This window comes from Hyperolius riggenbachi, chromosome 1 (assembly GCF_040937935.1).
Source record: "Hyperolius riggenbachi isolate aHypRig1 chromosome 1, aHypRig1.pri, whole genome shotgun sequence".
Taxonomy (NCBI): domain Eukaryota; kingdom Metazoa; phylum Chordata; class Amphibia; order Anura; family Hyperoliidae; genus Hyperolius; species Hyperolius riggenbachi.
Window position 1 is genome coordinate 623,446,989 of NC_090646.1, and position 20,460 is coordinate 623,467,448.

The 20,460-nt window shown below is 43.2% G+C and overlaps 1 protein-coding gene across 5 annotated transcripts in view; it reads left to right on the forward strand.

Moving 5' to 3' along the window:
- The window catches only part of GHR (growth hormone receptor), a 496,455-nt gene that overhangs the window by 235,361 nt on the left and 240,634 nt on the right, over positions 1 to 20,460 (forward strand). For all 5 annotated transcript variants that reach the window (XM_068251067.1, XM_068251022.1, XM_068251070.1 and 2 more), the window contains one exon: positions 17,331 to 17,390. The gene's annotated coding sequence lies outside the window, so the exon portion shown is untranslated. The remainder of the gene's footprint in view (positions 1 to 17,330; positions 17,391 to 20,460) is intronic.

The window sequence follows — 20,460 nt, forward strand, 5'->3', positions numbered from 1 at the left end:
GTTTGAATGCAACAAAAGCACGACAATGGTCTATCAATCGAACTGTTAGTGGAAACTCAAAACTGAGCATCCGGTGGTACGTAACCGGATTCCTATGTAAGGACAGTTAGTTATTGGACGAGGGGGGCCCATATTGATGGTTTGCTCTGCACTGCTAAACTTCCGTGTTGTACTTGGAGGCCTACTGCCAGAATGACAACTATTTTAATTCAGGTCGTATGCAATTTATTTCTTGTGTTTGAAGACCTAAAGTGATTTTGATTGGACTAATTGTAGGTCACACTCCCTTGGATTGAAGGCTACCTGTTTGCAATTATTATTTTTTCCACATCTACCCTGTTTCCCTGAAAATAAGACAGTGTTTTATATTATTTTTGCCCACAATTTTGTGCTAGAGCTTATTTGCAGTGGATATCTTGTATTTCTATGAACACACAAGTTCCTGTGCTGTGTGTCCTCCTGCCTTCCCTACTGTGCCGCCTCTTCCTCTACTATCCACCACTTGTGTCCCCCTTGTATCGTTAGTGTCCTCCTGGTGTCCCCCTCTGTTCCCGTGTCCTCCTTTATCCCCTAAACTTCTTTTTCCCATGTAACCCTCTGTCCTCCTGCTGCACGCGCATCTCATGCTCGGAGGGCGGAGCTCAGCCCCCTCTTCAGTATCCGAGCGGCAGGAGATTGTTAGACGGCGTGATCGCAGTCTATTTACATAGTGCAGCGCTGCACTGGGGACAGCGGTGTGACACGGCTGGCCCCTCCTGACTATTGGCGGTGATCGGCTGATCACATGGATTGGCCAGCGGAGGGGGGGGGGGAATAGGAACAAATTAAAAAAAACAGCACAATTTATTAAAAAAAAAAAAACCTTAGGGCAAAATAAACAAACAAATAAACAACTTGGGGGCGATCAGACCCCATCAACAGAGAGCCCTGTTGGTGGGGAGAAAAGGAGGGGGGAATCACTTGTGTGCTGTGTTGTGCAGCCCTGCAGCTTGGCCTTAAAGCTGCAGTGTCTATTTTCACAATAATGTACCTGGTCTTTAGGGGGGTTAATCACTGCAGTCCTCAAGTGGTTAAAGTGAAACATCCATATACTCCTCAGTTTAGGTTCCCTTTAAAGGAGAACTGTAGTGAGAGGGATATGGAGGCTGCCATATTTATTTCCTTTTAAGCAATACCAGTTGCCTGGCAGCCCTGATGGTCTATTTGCCTAAAGAAGTGTCTGAATCACACCAGAAACAAGCATGCAGCTAATCTTGTCATATCTGTCTAAATTTGTCAGAAACACCTGATCTGCTGCATGCTTGTTCAGGGCCTATGGCTGAAAGTATTAGAGGCAGAGGATTAGCTGAATAGCCAGGCAACTGGTATTGCTTAAAAGGAAATAAATATGGCAGCCTCCATATACCTCTCACTACAGTTCTCCTTTAATCTCACCGTTGTGTTTGCTATGCATTTAGCTAGCAAATCAGGGTTATGTGTATGCAGGGTCTCTTTACGATTATGGTTAATGTATGCAAAACAAACCATGTTTTTATGGCAATTGCTGTCTTTGGATTAGTGTTAATGCAGTTTTTGCAATAAAGATTTATCTCTTTGAGTGCAGCTATGCTGGTTTTTGGTTCATTTTTGTGTGTTGTTGTTGTTTACCAGTGCTAGCATCGGGGTGTCTATTCTCTAAAACCTTTTAACGGCGATGGTACCAATTTGCTATGGTCCATCTCAACAGTGTTTTCAACTGGCTGCATTAGGAAGAGAACTTATACAACTGAAGTTTTAGTAAACATTCTCTTTCAAGACATGGTAGTGGATTCACATACTTGGATCCATAACGTTGATCCAAGTACACTGTAGTATACTGGTGTTGATCCAGGAATTTTTTTCCCTTTTGGGGCTAATTGGACCATCCCTTGTAAGGGTTTTTCACCTCCCTGTGGATCAGCAGGAATGTGTGAGAGTGCAGGCTAGTGTTGTAGCTTATTTTCTGGTTGAACTTGATGGACGTATGTTTTTTTTTTCAACCCAAATAACTATGCAACTGTGTAAGGCCATTACAATCTCAGAACTTGTGAAGGAAAATAACACAGAGACACCAGGAGTGCAGTTTGGTGTGGTGTTGTTATTTCAGGTACAGGTATAATCTTTAAGTAAAAAATACTTACAAAGCTGGGTTGCTATAGGAGGCAACTACTCATAGGTGCATGTTGGGAAGTACCATCCCCACTCGGCTTTGTAAGTAGAGGTGTGGTGGACGCAACTCAAAAAAATTGTTTAAAGAGGAACTCCAGTGAAAATAATGTAATAAGAAAAGTGCTTAATGTTTACAATAATTTTGTATAAATGATTTTGTCAGTGGTTGCTCATTGTAAAATCTTTCCTCTCCCTGAGCTACATTCAGAAATGTATCACATGGTGACATTTTTACTGCTGGCAGGTGATGTCGGTAGGAGAAGCTACATGCTTTTTTGGCAGCTGGAAACAGCTGTTTTTTTAAAAAAAATGCAACAAGGCTCCCACAGTGTGATGTCCGAACCATGGGCCTGACATCACACTGTGGGAGGGGTTTTACCACAATATCAGCCATACAAAGCCCCCTGATGATTCTTTTGTGAAAAGGAAAAGATTTCTCATAGGAAAGGGGGTATCAGCTACTGATTGGGATGAAGTTCAATTCTTGGTTACGTTTTTTTTTTAACACTCTAGAGAGATTTCATAGAGTGCGCCCCCTAGGTCGGTGAGACTGGAGATAACTAGTGGACGTAGGAGGCAGCCCAAAAATAAAAAATAGGTGCATACCTACAAGCACTATATGCTGGCTGTAGTAGAGTGAAAGTAAGGGTGTCCTACCTTCAAAGGGTAGATTACAAGGTTTATATGTTTGAAGTAAAAACTTTATTGAGCACTTTCGACAACGCATTTGAAAGTAGCAACCGCTTCCTCAGGTCAGTTATTGTTCCTCTCTATGTATGAATATAAGCCCCTGGTGCCCCGGGGACGTTCAGAAAGAGGCACAATAACTGACCTGAGGAAGCGGTTATTACCGTAAAACGCATTGTTGAAAGTGCTCAATAAAGTTTACTACTCCTTGACGGTACTCCTATCTACTTCTTGACGGTACTCCTATCTACTCCTTGATGGTAGGACTCCCTATTACCACCAGCATATACTGCTTGTATGTATACCTCCATTTTTTTAATTTTCGGGCGTCTCCTGCCTCCACTAGTTATTACAATCTCAGCTTCTTCTACAGCTTTTGCCGGCAAGTGCCGATACTACCAGGAATGTGCGGTAACCGCATCACTTATTGCTTACAAAATAAGAGTATGTGATTGTGCACCTCTCATTGTATGCCTGTGTCCTCGGCTCTGAATAATAATTATATGTCCCTCATATTCAGCTCTGTTGTCATGAAGCTCCTCATCCTGTGTTCACAAGTCCGTGATAATCATGCTCAATAGGGAGTCCAAATGAAGGCTGGTTAGGTGCCCAGATTCCCTAATGATGCTCTTCTCCTCCTTCAGGGAATTCTTCTCTGCGTGTGGTTGAATCCAGACTCAAATGAAAGCTCTTCTGGTGTCCCTTGGGAGCTGGATGTGATATTTATGATAAACAGCTGTCAGTGGGTGATGAACCCTCATAGAACTCAATGTGTTTGGCTCCCTAATCGTTGCACAAGGCTGCACCAGACAGTGAATATCTTAGAGTCATACCTTTGTTAGTCACCATAGAAGATCGAGTAACTGTCCTGTGCTCAGTCAGGAGGTCACAGATTATGTACACTGCGCACTATTAAAGCAGCAGGAACAGCCATACTCTCCCAGGAAAAAAACACACACATATAAGCAGATAAATGCTTGTTCTACTTGCATAACATATGTTTTGTACTGTGCACATTTTGATTTCAGTGAATTCTATATAGTAACTAAAGCGAAAACTATTTCACCCATTTTCCATTGTTGCTGCCTCTGGCTGAAGCCAATCCTAATGATATTTCCTCCCTTATGCTTTTTTCCCCTCATAAACACTGCACTGTCATATCTAGCTTGCTTTGTAAACACAGTTTTTCCCTTCTCAGCCTTGTGTCACACTAAACTGCCCTCAGCCAATCAGTGAGGAGCAGGAATGTAGGAGGGGAGATAGAAAGCTTCCCTCTCCCCGGCAATGTACCAGAAAGAGCCAAGCTGACTGAGATAAGATTTATTACAGCAGAAACATTTATGGTTATATTGCAATCCATGGTCATGTTGTAGCCTGTATAATAAACACAGAGCAGTGGGCAAATGGAACTTGATTTTATCGCTGACAATCCCACTTTAAAGGACCACTATCACAAAAAAATTGTATGTATGTATATACTCTGTGTGTGTGTGTGTGTGTGTGTGTGTGTGTGTGTGTGTGTGTGTGTGTGTGTGTGTGTGTGTGTGTGTGTGTGTGTGTGTGTGTGTGTGTGTGTGTGTTGTTTTCTCCCAGGGTAAAATGCAGTGTGAATTATTTTTTTTCCTACATTGTTGACACTTACAGTAAGTTGTAAAACAGATCTGACAGATTTTTGACTAGTCCATCTCCTTATGGGGGTGTCTTAGTATCTCCTTTATTCTTTACAAAATCACTTCCTGGAAAGGATCTGTAGAAAATGTCTGGCTAGCCTTTCACTATTTTGGCATTTGGACTGAGCAACTGCCATTCAGTAAGTGCTTTTGTAAAAAAAAAAATAGAAATACTTGGGAATCTCCCATGAGGAGATGGACTAGCCCAAAACCTGTCATATTTTCATTACCTACTGTAAGTGTCAGCAACATGGTTTTACGTTGGGAGTAATCTATAGTTTGAGTATGTATTTTAAATCTTTTACATTTTACATTTTTTCTTTCATTTTTTAGAAGGCTTATGATTGTTGTCCTTTAACCACTTAATTCTATCTGGACGGATATTTCTGGCAGATAGCCTGGACTGCTGCTGCTGCCTGAGGCGTGCAATCGCACGCGGTCCTGTGCACGCTCCCGCCGTCTTCCGTTAGCCCGAAGATCAATGAATGGGAACGAAGTTCCCATTCATTGATCTAAGTTCCTGTATGAAAGACCGACACCATCAAAGAGACGGCTCCGTCTATCACAAATCCCCTTCTGTCCCATCTTCGCATTACTTCTGCATGTATAGTATTACTATGCAAAACAGAAGTGAGCTGCAACGGCATGTTGTGGCCAAATAGTAAAATTACATCGGGAAATCTGGTTACCTTAGGGACTGAACTTTTTTAATATCTATGTAGTAAAGTATATTACTGTTATTTTTTAAATTATCGGCTTGTAATAAGTGATGGATGCAAAACTGAAAAAAATGCATCTTTATTTCCAAATAAAATATCAGCGCCATACATTGTGATAGGGACATAATTTAAACAGTGTAATAACCGGGACAAATGGGCAAATAAAATACATAGGTTTTTACTACAGTAGCATGTATTATTTTAAAACTATAATGGCCGAAACCTGAGAAATAATGAATTTATTCATTTTTTTTAATCTTCCTGTTAAAATGGATTTAGCATAAAATATTTCTTAGCAAAATGTACCACCCAAAGAAAGCCTAAACTGTGGCGGAAAAAACAAGATATAGATCATTTCAGTGTGATACTGTAAGTAGTGATAACGTTATTGGCGAATAAATCGGAGGTGAAAGTTGCTCGGATGCATAAGGTAAAACAACACTGAAGGCTGAAGTGGTTAAAGGGAAGGTTCAAGCAAAATAAAAAAATGAGTTTCACTTACCTGGGGCTTCTACCAGCCCCATGCAGCCATCCTGTGCCCTCGTAGGTCGGCGGGCCGCATTGCGTATATTTGTATGCATCCCCACTATTGCAGGAACATTAACACATACATTTTTACGCATTACTGGTTCAATGCGTAAATTTTTACGCATTGAAACAGTAATGCGTAAAAATGTATGTGTTAATGTTCCTGCACTAGTGGGAATGCGTAAAAATGTACGCAATGCGGCCCGGCGACCTCCGAGGTCGGCAAGCTGCCAGCGGGGGAATGGAGCAGCAGTGAGTGACTACGAGGGCACAGGATGGCTGCATGGGGCTGGTAGAAGCCCCAAGTAAGTGAAACTAATTTTTTTATTTTGCTTGGACCTTCCCTTTAAAGAAGACCCAAATCAAAAACGAATCATACCTTGCACAATAACTAACACTCAGTTTTAATACAGTATGAAATACTGATTGATTTTTTTTTTACATATAACCATTTAAATAATTGCAGGCTGGTTTTTGTCTATTAATTAGCTTATTAAACAGATACAGACTAACCAGCAAGTTGATGGTGAACCAGAACTCATTGGAGTATTGTGAGGGGCTACAATGGTCCTTAAAGCCCCCTTACTAAAATACTAAGGAAAACAAAAGTTTGCTTTCTTAAAACAGAAAGAAATTTGCGATAATTCAGGTTGGAGTGAGCTTGAGATGTCTCCCAGTGCATCACTGCTGAATATATGCAAATTAACCATTGTTACCCTTAGAAGCTAAACACACCTCCAGAACCACTGGAATGCAACGATGTGTCAGCTTGTTGATTTGTACAGAGCCATAATATTCCAACATGCATACAGACTGTTTTGGATTGTTTAATTCTCATCAGTGCATGGTATGGATTAATTTGGCTCTATGCAGGAGGGCTTGTAACACCGAGAGGTATAGACTAACCAGCAAGCTCATGGTGACCCAGAACTCATTGGAGTGTGTGAGGGGCTACAATGATCCTAAAAGCCCCCTTACTAAAATACTAAGGAAAACAAGAGTTTGCTTTCTTAAAACAGAAAGAATTTGCGATAATTCAGATTGGAGTGAGCTTGAGATGTCTCCCAGTGCATCAATGGTTAATTTGCATATATTCAGCAGTGATGCACTGGGAGACATCTCAAGCTCACTCCAATCTGAATTATCGCAAATTCTTTCTGTTTTAAGAAAGCAAACTCTTGTTTTCCTTAGTATTTTAGTAAGGGGGCTTTTAGGACCATTGTAGCCCCTTACACACTCCAATGAGTTCTGGGTCACCATGAGCTTGCTGGTTAGTCTGTACCTCTCGGTGTTACAAGCCCGACTGCATAGAGCCAAATTAATCCATGCCATGCACTTATTAAACAGGGCTTCCACATTCCACCATAAGCCACACCAGGGCACAGATAAGTGTGTGCAGAATATTTCACTAACAATCTGGGCTGCTATTATTCAGAGAATGAAGCCCCATGCTGGCTCAGTCACCCTGGGCAATTTCAGCTTGCATGTTGGATAAATTGTAAAAAAAAAAAAAAAAAAAAAAAAAAAAAAACTTGGCGAGGGGCTAATGTTTTCATTTTTTTTTTTTTTTAAATTATGAAATGATATTTTTTTTCCATATGGTAATGCAAATGCACACGTTGCACCACTACAACACAATACCAGAAAGAGTTAAAGTGTACCCGAGGCTGCATGTGACAAACGTGATAAACATGTATATATAGTGCAAAACATATAAATAACCAGGTAGGTTTTTTTTTTTTAGTTTATTTTGCTGCCTGAAATAGTTAATTTTCAAGCATACAAGTGACAGCTTCTGTCTTGATACCTTGACAAAACTATAGCAAACCTCACTGATAAAGAGTCCTAAAACTTTTCCTGGCAAAATACAACCTCTGATGGCAGGGGGAGAGATAGAAAAAAGTCAGTAGTTCATGCACTTTAACTCTGGAACAATAGACTGCAACTGAGCAGAGGCAACAAATATTTAATCTACTTAGTAAATGTTTAAATACAAAATAAAACCATGGGATATCTATAAAAAAAAAAAGTTTCATTTTTATGAGTAAGAGGATAAATACAATTGTTTATCTCATCAGTTTATTTTTCATCTCGGGTTCAATTTAAGCATTTTTGCTGTGGAGTTTGCATGTAATGGTGGTTACAAGTCCTTGCTGCTGTCCTTTTGAATTAGGTTTATTTACTGTTTCTTGTCAACACATGTTGTGCATGTGCTTTGGAAATGTTTAACTTGATGCCATTTTTCTTGAAGTTCAGATTGTTCTTCAAAAGTGACAAGGGGTGATGTATAGCTGATTATTAGAGAAGCGTTCTATAGGATAGGAGACAGCTATCATCAGTCTCAGCCCTCATCAATCCCCTATCAGGAGTCATTGATATCACCGGCTATGAGTGATGGAATGGTCATTAGCCCTTCAGTTTATAACCATGGAAACATGGTTGTAGGAAGGTGATTTTCTGCAGGTGTGCAAATCAAAGAGCAGACAACTTAAAGGGATACTGTAGGGGGGTCGGGGGAAAATGAGTTAAAGTTACCCGGGGCTTCTAATGGTCCCCCGCAGGCATCCCGTGCCCATGCAGCCACTCACCGATGCTCCGGCCCCGCCTCCGGTTCACTTCTGGAATTTCAGACTTTAAAGTCTGAAATCCACTGCGCCTGCGTTGCTGTGTCCTTGCTTCCCCTGATGTCACCAGGAGTGCACGGCGCAGGCACAGACCATACTGGGCCTGCTCAGTATGCTCCTGGTGACATCAGCGGGAGCGAGGACACAGCAATGCAGGTGCAGTGGTTTTCAGACTTTAAAGTCTGAAATTCCAGAAGTGAACCGGAGGGGGGGGCGGAGCATTGGGGAGTGGCTGCGCAGGCACAGGATGTCTGTGGGGGACCATTAGAAGCCCCAGGTAAGTTCAACTCATTTTCCCCCGACCCCCCTACAGTATCCCTTTAACCACCCTGGCGTTCTGATAAGATCGCCAGGGAGGCTGCGGGAGGGTTTTTTTTAAATAAAAAAAAAACTATTTCATGCAGCCAACTGAAAGTTGGCTGCATGAAAGCCCACTAGAGGGCGCTCCGGAGGCGTTCTTCCGATCGCCTCCGGCGCCCAGAATAAACAAGGAAGGCCGCAATGAGCGGCCTTCCTTGTTTTGCTTACACCGTCGCCATAGCGACGAGCGGAGTGACGTCATGGACGTCAGCCGACGTCCTGACGTCTGACGCCTCCGATCCAGCCCTTAGCGCTGGGCGGAACTTTTTGTTCCGGCTGCGCAGGGCTCAGGCGGCTGGGGGGACCCTCTTTCGCCGCTGCTCGCGGCGAATCGCCGCAGAGCGGCGGCGATCGGGCAGCACACGCGGCTGGCAAAGTGCCGGCTGCGTGTGCTGCTCTTTATTTGGCGCAAATCGGCCCAGCAGGGCCTGAGCGGCAGCCTCCGGCGGTGATGGACGAGCTGAGCTCGTCCATACCGCCCAGCTGGTTAATCTAGATAGCAAAAGAGGTTGAAAATAAATCTGCAGCCTCACAAAAATATTTTAGTTTTGTGTACAGACAGCAGAAGGGTTAGAATCTCCACCTGACAATCACAGATGTCTGGTGTTAGGAACCATGTACTGACACTTTCTGCCTGCTGGTGGCAGTATTGACTTTTACTGCTTCCTCTGCCCATCAGCAGGTGGCTCTATTCAGATTCTGGCTGCCCTAGATTTCTGCATTTCACAAGCATATCTGAAGACAGCCCTTAGTTTTCCCTGGCCTAAACATGCAGCAGGTGTGGCCTCTCTACTTAAAGCGGATCCAAGATGAAAAAACTAACTATAGCAAATAACTTGTCTATATGTCTTAGCTAAATTTAGATGGTTTACAGAGTAAATTTAGCTGCAAACAGCTTCAACAGTATATGGTTATTCCTTCCTGTGATACAATGAGAGCAGCCATATTCTGCTTGTCATCATTACACAGGCAAGCTGCTCTGCATCTCCTCCCCTCTGCCTGTGAAAACTCCACTCCCCTCTCGCCCCCTTGCCTTTGAAATCTCATGCTTGCTTCAGCAAAAGCCTCCTCCTCCCCAGGTTGAGCTCCCATGAGAACTTGCACCATGGGACTCAGAATGCCTAGGCACTGGGGGCATGGATACATTCATTTACATGCAATCGGGTAATAAATAAAATAAAATAAAAAAACATTTGGGGGAAGAATGCCCAATACACTATATGTAAGGGGCAGAAAAATGAAGGAAGCAAAAGTTTGTCTTGGATTCACTTTAAAGGGAATCTGAAGTGAAAATAAACTTATGATATAAGGATTTGTATGTGTAGTACAGCTAGGAAATAAAACATTAGCAGCAGAGATATGAGTCTAATATTGTTTCCAGTACAAGAAGAGTTAAGAAACTCCAGTTGTTACCTACGCCGCAAAAGAGCTTCACTGATCTCTCCGACTTTCAAAGATTCAGAGAGCTCTGTATTTTGTTTTTTCTGCAGAGGAAAGTTCAAAAGTTCACTGACCTGCTCTGTAAAATCATTTAGAATGCTGTGTGTAGTGTGTAAACTGCAAATATTAGAGAATGATGCAATGTTCTAAAAAAACCTGTATAACTGAATATAAAAATGAGACTTTTCTTTGCTACTAATGTTCTATTATTTATCCATACTACATATACAATTCATTAGATCATAAGGTTTTTCCGCTTCAGTATCACTTTCAGAGCCACAAATTGTAAGGAGGCTCGGTAAATATTTGCTTATATTATCTACCCACTGCAACTTCACTTTTTACTAGAGCCTTTTGGCTTTGTTATCCTTTAAGAGCCCTGCAAGAACTAATCAGTGCCAGAACTTTGTGCATGTAACCCGAGTTTCTGGACACTCCTGAAACTCTCTCTTTCTTTGCTACTAATGTTCTATTCCTTATCTGTACTACACATACAATTCAATTTATATCCTCATTTATTTTCACTTGCTTTTAAGGATAAGTGGCCAAAGTGATGTTTATGCCTTCCTTGGGATAAAATGGGATATGTGTGAGTGCAGGACAGAAATGTACCTAATGTCTACTTAATTATTTGTTTTCTTTATTTTTATTATTATTATTATTCTGCTTGGACTTGATGGACGGATGTCTTTTTTTTTTTTAACAAAACTAACTATGTATCCCGCTGTCCTTGCACATAATGGCTGCTGGCTCCCCTTGTGGGATACAATTCCTATGTTATACGCATTGGCCCAGCTAAACCGAATGTTTACAACTTGCAATCCTTTGGCTTTGAAGCTCACACTCCATATTTATATTGTTCTCTAGCCTTAGTAAGTGGAGCCCTCAATGTTTATACGAAAAGACACAATGCCCGTATGAATCATTGCATGAAATACACATTAAAAAGAATACATTGGCAAGACCTAATATTGTGATGATAGTTCAGTAAATGCATCCATCAAAAGGTGGGATTACACTTAGATAGCCCGGCCAAGATTCCAGAAGGCATCAAACAATAGCAGAAGGTGTTCACAGAGATGTTTCAAGTTTTGGCTTGACGGCGAGAGCATTGAGAGCCACATACCATACAAGTTGGTGACTCTTTGGCAGACTTTTTTGTGCCCCTGCTGCCAACTCTGCAAAATAATCACCGATACGTACAGCAAAGAGCTGCAAAAATGGGATCAAATCAGACATGTTGCTGTGTGAGACTTTGAGATACATTTTTCTTCCTGCCTTCATTTGTTGACACCGAAACTACCTGCTACCGGCTTCCATACTACCTGCTTCCATACCAGAAAAAGACAAAGTGATGGATAATCTCAGTGGAGGAACAGAGAACAATAACTCCTCTCTCCTCCCAGGAGCTCTTACCGTTTCCATGCTGTTCAAGATAAATATAATTTTTTTTCGGGAATTGTGATTCAGCACCTGGCTACTCTAAGGGCCCTCTTCCACTACAGTGCTGAATCGCAAAACGCTAGCGTTTTTTTTTTAATCGCTAGGTTTGCTATTTAACATAAGAATCGCGGTAGGTATTTTCCACTACCGCGATTTGATTTTGCCCAAAGCGCGATCGCAGTCGGGAGAGGTTTGTAAAGCGATTTTGCAATGCAAGTGCATTGCTCGTGCAAAATCACAATAGTGTAAAAAAATTAGTGACAAAACACAATCACTTTACTGAAGATGTTAACTACTTAAAGAGACTCCGTAACAAAAATTGCATCCTGTTTTTTATCATCCTACAAGTTCCAAAAGCTATTCTAATGTCTCTGTAATAAATCAATGTATCTTTCCCCTGTCAGACTTGTCGGCCTGTGTCTGGAAGGCTGCCAAGTTCTTCAGTGTTGTGGTTCTGATATGAACTCACCCCCAGGCCCCTCTCTGCACACTGCCTGTGTATTATTTAGATTAGAGCAGCTTCTCTCTTCTCTCTTCTCTTTTACAAGCTGGATAAATCGTCCTCTGAGCTGGCTGGGCTTTCACATACTGAGGAATTACAAACAAGGGCAAAGCTGTTTGCAGAAAGAAAAGAGCAGCCTGAAACTTCAGTGCATGGGGGAAAGAAACACACAAATGATCTCTTGAGATTCAAAAGGAATGCTGTATACAGCCTGCTTGTGTATGAATGTATTTTCTATGTGTGGACATACTGTACATCAACCTACTTCCTGTTTTGGTGGCCATTTTGTTTGTTTACAAACAAACTTTTTAAAACTGTTTTTAACCACTTTTAATGCGGCGAGGAGCGGCGAAATTGTGACAGAGGGTAATAGGAGATGTCCCCTAACGCACTGGTATGTTTACTTTTGTGCGATTTTAACAATACAGATTCTCTTTAAGGACCACGATAGTTGAAACCACGCCCTGTTTTGATGGCTATCTGGCTGCCAGGGTCGTAGATTTTAACTCACCTCTGCTGCACACATCTGCCTTTTTCGGCGCTCCCGCAGCTAAATCCCCACCGTCTCCCATCACAGCTCACTTGCTCTGCCTGTCTCGCTTTTCAAAGTGCTAGCCATCATTGGCGGTCAGTGGTAAACGCCAGCGAATCGTCCTAGAGTGAGTGGGTTCCTAAACATATCTCGTCCATCAACTTTGACCTAGCCCCAGACTTTCAGCTAACCCTACCCAGTAATCCTATCCCTACTCAATCACTAACCTAAGTCGCACCATGGGTTACCTAACCTCCAAAACTATTAATATTTTCCTATCAAGATGAGGATTCCACTGGGCTGCTTCTAGCATGGGTTTGCACATTCTCATTACCTGCGTTGATGTGATTTATAACCTACTTGAGCCTTACCACAGAAACAGGTTTTTCCAAGCTTTGAATTGATGATAGCTATATTCAAGTTGAAATAGAGGACTTTCAAAAGGGCTGTATTTGTACTGTATAAAAGTGGATGCACAGGAATAAGTAAACCCCTTGTTCTTTGTTTTGTGAGGAAAAATTTGTTTTGTGAGCCAAAGATCTTGAACTTAGTAGTAACTTTAATAGTACCTTTAGAGCAGGGGTCTCAAACTTGCGGGCCATTTGCGGCCCTCGATACAATATTTTGTGGCCCTCGCTGGCAAAAGCTTCTTTATAGTTCGCTTCAGTGCTCCCAAGTAATCCGCCGCATCCCCGCCGCTAAACGAGGGCTGCAGAGCCCCCAAATCGCCCGGGGGGGGGGGGGGGGGATTTGCTGGCATTTCCTGGAAGGGGCAGAGCTTTCAGCTTCAGCTCTGCCCCTCCTGACGTCAATCGCCGCACGGATTGCCGCCTCTCCCCGCCCCTCTCTGTGAAGGAAGCGTGAGAGGGGCGGGCAGAGTAGGTGATGCACCGCGATTGTGAAATTCCTTATGCGGCCCAGCCTCATCCTGACTTTGCCTCCTGCAGCCCCCAGGTAAATTGAGTTTGAGACCCCTGCTTTAGAGACTGGCTTTCTCAGCAATACCTTGTGGTTCTCCATAACCTCCCGGTCACTTTGCCTCTTTTCGTTAAAGAGACTTTGAAGCAAAAAATAAAAAAATTTATGTAATGAAATGGTTGTGTAGTACGGATAATAACTAGAACATTGGTAGCAAGAAAATATTCTCATATTTTTATTTTCAGTTATATAGGTTGTTTTTTTATAACATTGCATCATTCTCTAATATTTGCAGTTTAAACACTACACTCTACATTCTAAATGATTTTACAGAGCAGACTAAAGAACTTTTAAACTTTTCTCTGCAGACTGACACTTGAGATAATAAGCTTCAGAAGACAGAGCTCTCTGCAACTTTGAAAATCGTGGAGCTCAATGGCTCTTTTGCATTGATAACAACTGGAGTTTCTTAACTCTTCCTGTACTGGAAACAATATTAGACTCATGTCTCTGCGCCTAATGTTTTATTTCTTAGCTGTACTACACATACAAATCATTATATCATATTTTTTTTTTCGCTTCAGAGTCTCTTTAAAGAGGAACATTAACCCAGGATTGCAATTCATCCCAATTAGTGGCCCATACCCCCCTTCCACAAAAAAGACCATGGATCTGACAGTTTCCTGTCTGTGAACCTTATTGCATTGTGGTAAATAACGTCTGTTTCCAACTGTGAAGAAAGCGGTATCTTCCTCTGTGCATAGAACTCTCAGTAAACAAACATTCCGCAGAGATCACCTGGCAGAACTAAAGATGTCACCACCAGTGATACATTTCAGAATGTAAATCAGGGAGGGAGAGGAAATATTTTACAATGGGCAAACACTGACTAAATATAATGAATATTTAAAGGGAATCTGTAGTGGAGTATTTGCATACATGTTTTGCTACATATAAAAATCAAGGTAATGATGGTGGGCAGTGACATTTTAGAGAATTTGCTTTGGTTTATACCACTTTTTTGTTGCACCACCATATGTCCTCATTTGAAATTAATTCCCCCGCACAAGGGGTTCAAGGCATATTTTTGGACTTACCAAACATGTATACAGGAAGACAGGTGCACACAGATAATTACACTGAAGCACCTACATTCACATGAAATACAGGGTGTCCAGCTACTTATGGGATGTCTTTACAGGCTTGTAAGCTTCTAAAGATACATTCTGGCGCACAATTACTGCCATCTGCATAGATAGGAACCCGAGTCCTTGGAGGCTATACAGTCAAGCCTGTAGCTTAGCGATGGATTCTGTTGTTATGGGGGGGTGGGGGGGGAGCAATGTTATGGCACACAACAGAGTAGCTTTCAGCGGGTGAGGTAAGAGAACTCACTAACACACTGGCCTGCATTTGGTCTCTGGGTAGATCTCACTGTGAAGCATCCAGGCCACCGTACACACGCTAGATTCTCAGTCAGGCGGCCCTGACTATATAACGAGCGACAGAGCTATCTAACATATATTCGATAGTCCTTTTACTCTGGAACAAATGTACTTCCTTCGAGAATGAGTAGACATGTATGTAAAATTTTACAATTTTTCATTATAGTGTTCCTTTAAAGTGGACCTGAACTCTTGCACAGGCCCAAAAGAAAACAGAGAAATGCACCCTGTATGTATTTAGAGAGTTTAGCCTGTATAATTCCCCCTCATCTGTGTCTAATCACAAGTTGTAATTTGATATGTCCTCTGTGTCCTGCTAAGCACAGGATGCTACCAATATGAATTCTATGAAGCAGGAAGTAGAAACAGTGCAGCTTTATTGCAGGATTTGTATCAGCTGTAACAAAGAAATGTTTTTTTTTTTTCTCTTTAACCCCCTTGGCGGTATGAAAAATCCCGCCAGGGGGCAGCGCAGCAATGTTTTTTTTTTTTTTTTTTTTTTAAATCATGTAGCGAGCCCAGGGCTCGCTACATGATAGCCGCTGCTGAGCGGCATCCCCCCGCCCGCTTTGATCGCCTTCGGCGATCTCCGATCAGGAAATCCCGTTCATAGAACGGGATTTCCTGGAGGGCTTCCCCCGTCGCCATGGCGACGGGGCGGGATGACGTCACCCACGTCACTGACGTCGGGACGTCATTGGGAGTCCCGGGCCACCCCTCGGCGCTGCCTGGCACTGATTGGCCAGGCAGCGCTGGGGTCTGGGGGGGGGGGGGCCGCGCGCCGCAGCAGATAGCGGCGATCGGGCGGGGGCCGGCGGCGATCAGAGTGCTGGCGCAGCTAGCAAAGTGCTAGCTGCGTCCAGCAAAAAAAAAATTATGAAAATCGGCCCAGCAGGGCCTGAGCGGCACCCTCCGGCGGCTTACCCCGTGTCCAGCACGGGGTTACCGCTAAGGAGGTTAAAGGATATTATGCTGTTGTGTATCTTTTAGAGTGAAGAGCAAGTTCTGAGTTCAGGTCCGCTTTAACCCGCTCTGCCATAACCTGCATCCTCTGTACATGCCGGGATAGGTTAACATTTTGCGAAACTGTCCCCGTTCATCCCTTTCTTACACCACGAAGCAGAGTGGAAAACCCCCATGCTAATGAACAAATATGGCTGCCCTATATACATATAATATTAGAGTCCCTCATACTATTAAAGTTATTAAAGTCCATAGAGGACATAGGCCTCAATTCACTAAACTTATCTCCTGTCTTTAATAACTCTTCTAGAGTTGTTACCATGGTGATAAGGCATGTAGTATTCAGGAAACATTTTACATCAGGCAAGCCTAAAGTTAACTCTTCTGTCTTTAAATTAACTCTCCAATCCTTAAAATAACTCCAGAGTTAAAGACAAGCTGTTAATTAGCTGCATGTGAAATTAACTACATAGGAGGTAATTTAACTACAGAGGAGGTAAATTAACTACAGAGGAGGTAAATTAACTACAGGAGAGGTAACTTAAGGAATGAAGAGGTAAGATAACTCTCTCACGTGTGGAGGTAAGTTTTCTCTTGCTTTATTATCTCCAGCATGATCTTAGTGAATTGAGGCCATAGAGTCCTTCAAACACCTTCAAGCAAGCCCTCAAAACACATTTCTTGGCCTACCCCACATCTACCACACTCTAACTCTCTGTCAATCACCTTTTCCACAGTCCTACCTTATGTATCCCCCCCCCCCCCCCTTTAGATTGTAAGCCTTAGCAGGGCCTCACCCTCCCTTAGTGTGTCCTTCTTAAATTTTCTACCCCAGCAATTACACCCTTCTCATGGACTAACTCATACTTGTTTTGCCGGGTCTCTGTAAACCGCATTTTACACCCTGATTGTATGTATAACCTTGTGCTATGTTGTATAACCGTTTGCTACCTCTCTTTCTGTCACGCCTTGTTGCAATGTATGTATCCCTATTTATTGTCCAGCGCTGCGTAATATGTTGGCGCTTTATAAATACAATAAATAATAATAATATTTATAATACCTGTGAACAATTGGGAGAGGTCAGAGGCTATCTGACCTGCAGATGTTTATGTGATATTGTTATGAGCATGAATGGAGCGGTTTGTTCCTGTTGCAGTGAAATTAGAGCCTGGGGCTCAAGGGAACACTGCTCTGCTTCTAAAGATTAACTGATATATTTAGTTTGTGTTCAGACAGGTCAGAGCCGTGCTGGTGGTTTCACTTGTGTTCCATGTCAACACAATGTAATTAACTTTATTTTTGTTCACAGGACATTGATCTCCGTTTGACTCTCCCCAGCCCAGCCTTATCTCCAGATTGTGGATGTAGGGTAAGGGCACATTTTTTTAAATCTAATTTTTGTTAACCTTTTCATTTATAGGATGTGTAATTCTGTTAATGTTTTCATTTATATGGTGTGTAATGCTTGCCTTGTGTTTTATATAATAGCTTTTAGGTTCTTTTTGGTCCTCTAAAGCAAAAACTTGTTTAGGAGAGAGAAGGTGAGTCCCGGTTGACATTGGCCTAAAAAAAAAACCCTGCAGGTTAAGCGGACAAGAACGGATGCAAACGAATCTAATCTTAAAGGAAATCTTAAGTCAAATTAAAGGCTTAACCCCCCCTCCCCCCCAAAGACCAGGCCATTTTTTGCTCATTAGGCCACTGCAGCTTTAAAGGAATACTGTAGGGGGGTCAGGGGAAAATGAGTTGAACTTACCCGGGGCTTCTAATGGTCCCCCACATACATCCTGTGCCCATGCAGCCACTCACCGATGCTCCGGCCCCGCCTCCGGTTCACTTCTGGAATTTCAGACTTTAAAGTCTGAAAACCACTGCTCCTGCGTTGCCGTGTCCCCGCTCCCGCTGATGTCACCAGGAGCGTACTGTGCAGGCCCAGTATGGTCTGCGACTGCGGAGTACGCTCCTGGTGACATCAGCGGGAGTGAGGAAACGGCAACGCAGGCGCAGTGGTTTTCAGACTTTAAAGTCTGAAATTCCAGAAGTGAACCGGAGGCGGGGCCAGAGCATCGGTGAGTGGCTGCGCGGGCACAGGATGTCTGTGGGGGACCATTAGAAGCCCCGGGTAAGTTCAACTCATTTTGCCCCAACCCCCCTACAGTATCCCTTTAAGGCCTTACAACTTGGCACACAAGTTATTACTCCCCCCCCCCCCCTTTTCTACCCACCAGCAGAGCTCTCTGTTGGTGGGCTTTGATCACTCCTGGTGTGTTTGTTTGTTTTTTGCAAATATTTTTGTCTTTATTTTATAAATAAATTTCCCTATTTTTTTTATTTTATTTTTTTTACCCTTCTTCCCTCCCTCCCTCCCCTGCCAGCCAATCAGCCTATGACATCAGATTACTGTGCCTTGCCACTCGGGCACAATCTCCTGCAAAACACGCCCCCAGGACTTCATGCTGATCGGCGTCAAGCGGTCCTGGGGAAGCAAACGCCGTGATGCGGTCTTAAAGAACTTACCTGGGGCTTCTTGCAGCGCCCTGGAGTCATCCTGTGCTCACAACGTCGATCTGAGACCCTCCGGCAAGCTGCGGCGAACGCTGGCCATGCACATCCTCACCGTACTCCTGGGTGCATTCTGCACAGTACATGAAAATTTCTACTGTGCATGCGCAGAGTGCTCCCTGCCATGGGAGCTTGATCAGAGTGCGCTGGCCAGCTTTGCGTGGGTCACCGCTGCTGGTTGGAGGGACTCAGACTGACGTGGTGGGCACAGGATGACTCCGGGGGGCTGCAAGAACCCCCAGGGAAATTAAACTCATTCTCAATTTTACTTATTTAACCCTTTAATAAATGGATCTGTTCACATTGGTCCGTATGAATGGATCCATTCGGCATGTTCCACTGAGCGTACCTCAAGTTTGGGCCTGCAGCAATTTTTCAGGACCGACGGATGCGTCGCATTGACCGTGCAATAATGCAATGGAGGGTCGCGGTTAGAAAACAGAGCCTTTTAAAAACTGATCTGTTCCATGGACTGGTTTTTGCAGAGATCAGTTTTCTATCCGTGACGGTGTAAACTGGGCCCGGGGTCCCCAATAGCTTTGGGCTCTGCTATGGCAGTGTCTTATACCCCTATAGATGCTCCTCTGCTTTCAAGCTTTCTGCAGCGTTGTGAAGAGAAACTGAGGCCTGCAGCTGTTTCACACCGCACAGGATTTAGGGCCCATTCACATTTGCAAAACGCTAGCACTTTTGCTAGTGTTTTGCTCTGGCGATTTTTGTCGATTAACGCGAAAAAAAAATCGGCATTCACACTTGGCAATTTTTTCCCGATCGCGTTCAGCGCTTCTGTAGCACTAAACGGGATCGCCGGGAAATAGCCTGAAAATGGTGCAGGGTACAAATTTGCGTTTGACGATTTACGTTAATCGCCGGCGATTAATGCAAATCGCCTAAGTGAGAACGGCCCATAGGGTATTATGGCACTAGTGCTTTAAAAAGCGCCAGCGATTGAGCATTTTGCCGAAATCGCCGGCAAAACGCTCAGATGTGAACGGGGCCTAAGGCTGCCATTAATCCTGTGCGGCTGTAACTTTATACTGCACCAACTGGGGTGGACATGCCTGGGGCCATATGCAATTCACTTTTTCTCCTGGGTTTTCTCTTAGGCGATATTTGCATAACTTGCTAAAAAAATGCCTTTGAAACCTCCAGCCAGCAAGCAAGCAATACTCAAAATAATTTCTTAATAAATAAGTACTTATTTGCCTACTTTTTCACACTTTTTCAGTTGCAGAGTGCTTAACAGTTATTTTAAAGAGAAGATGAAGGGCTCGTTCCCACTATCGCGAATCTGCATGCGTCCAACGCATGCAGATCCGCACATGTAATGCAAGTGGATGGGCCTGTTTCCACTGTAGCGTTGTTGAGGTGCGTTTTTTTCAGCGGTAAAAAAAAGCACAAAAGAGCCAACGATTTCGCCTGCGTCGGGAATCCGTGCGAATCGCCGCTAATGTATTTAATAGTAAAAACGCATGCGTTTGTTACATGCGTTTTTACCCGCGATTTCGCGTGCGATTTCGCACCTTTTTCAATTTTATTTAGCCCTGGCAGTGTCATGGTTAATTTCGCATGGCACCCTGCCATGCGAAATCGCATGCGAAATCGCGGGTAAAAACGCATGCGGAAACGCATCCGCATGCGTTTTTACAAGCGTCGGAATGCGGCCGAAATCGCGTCGCAACAGTGGGAACGAGCCCGAAGAATCATCTCCTAGGAGAAAACTCTGGAGGAAAAAGTGAATTGCATACGGACCCATATGCAATTCACTTTTTCACCTGACTTTTCTCCTAGGAGATGATTCTTCATCTTCAAATTAAAATAATTTTCCAGCACTTTTCAACTAAAAAAAAGTACCAAAAAGTAAATGAAAAAGTACT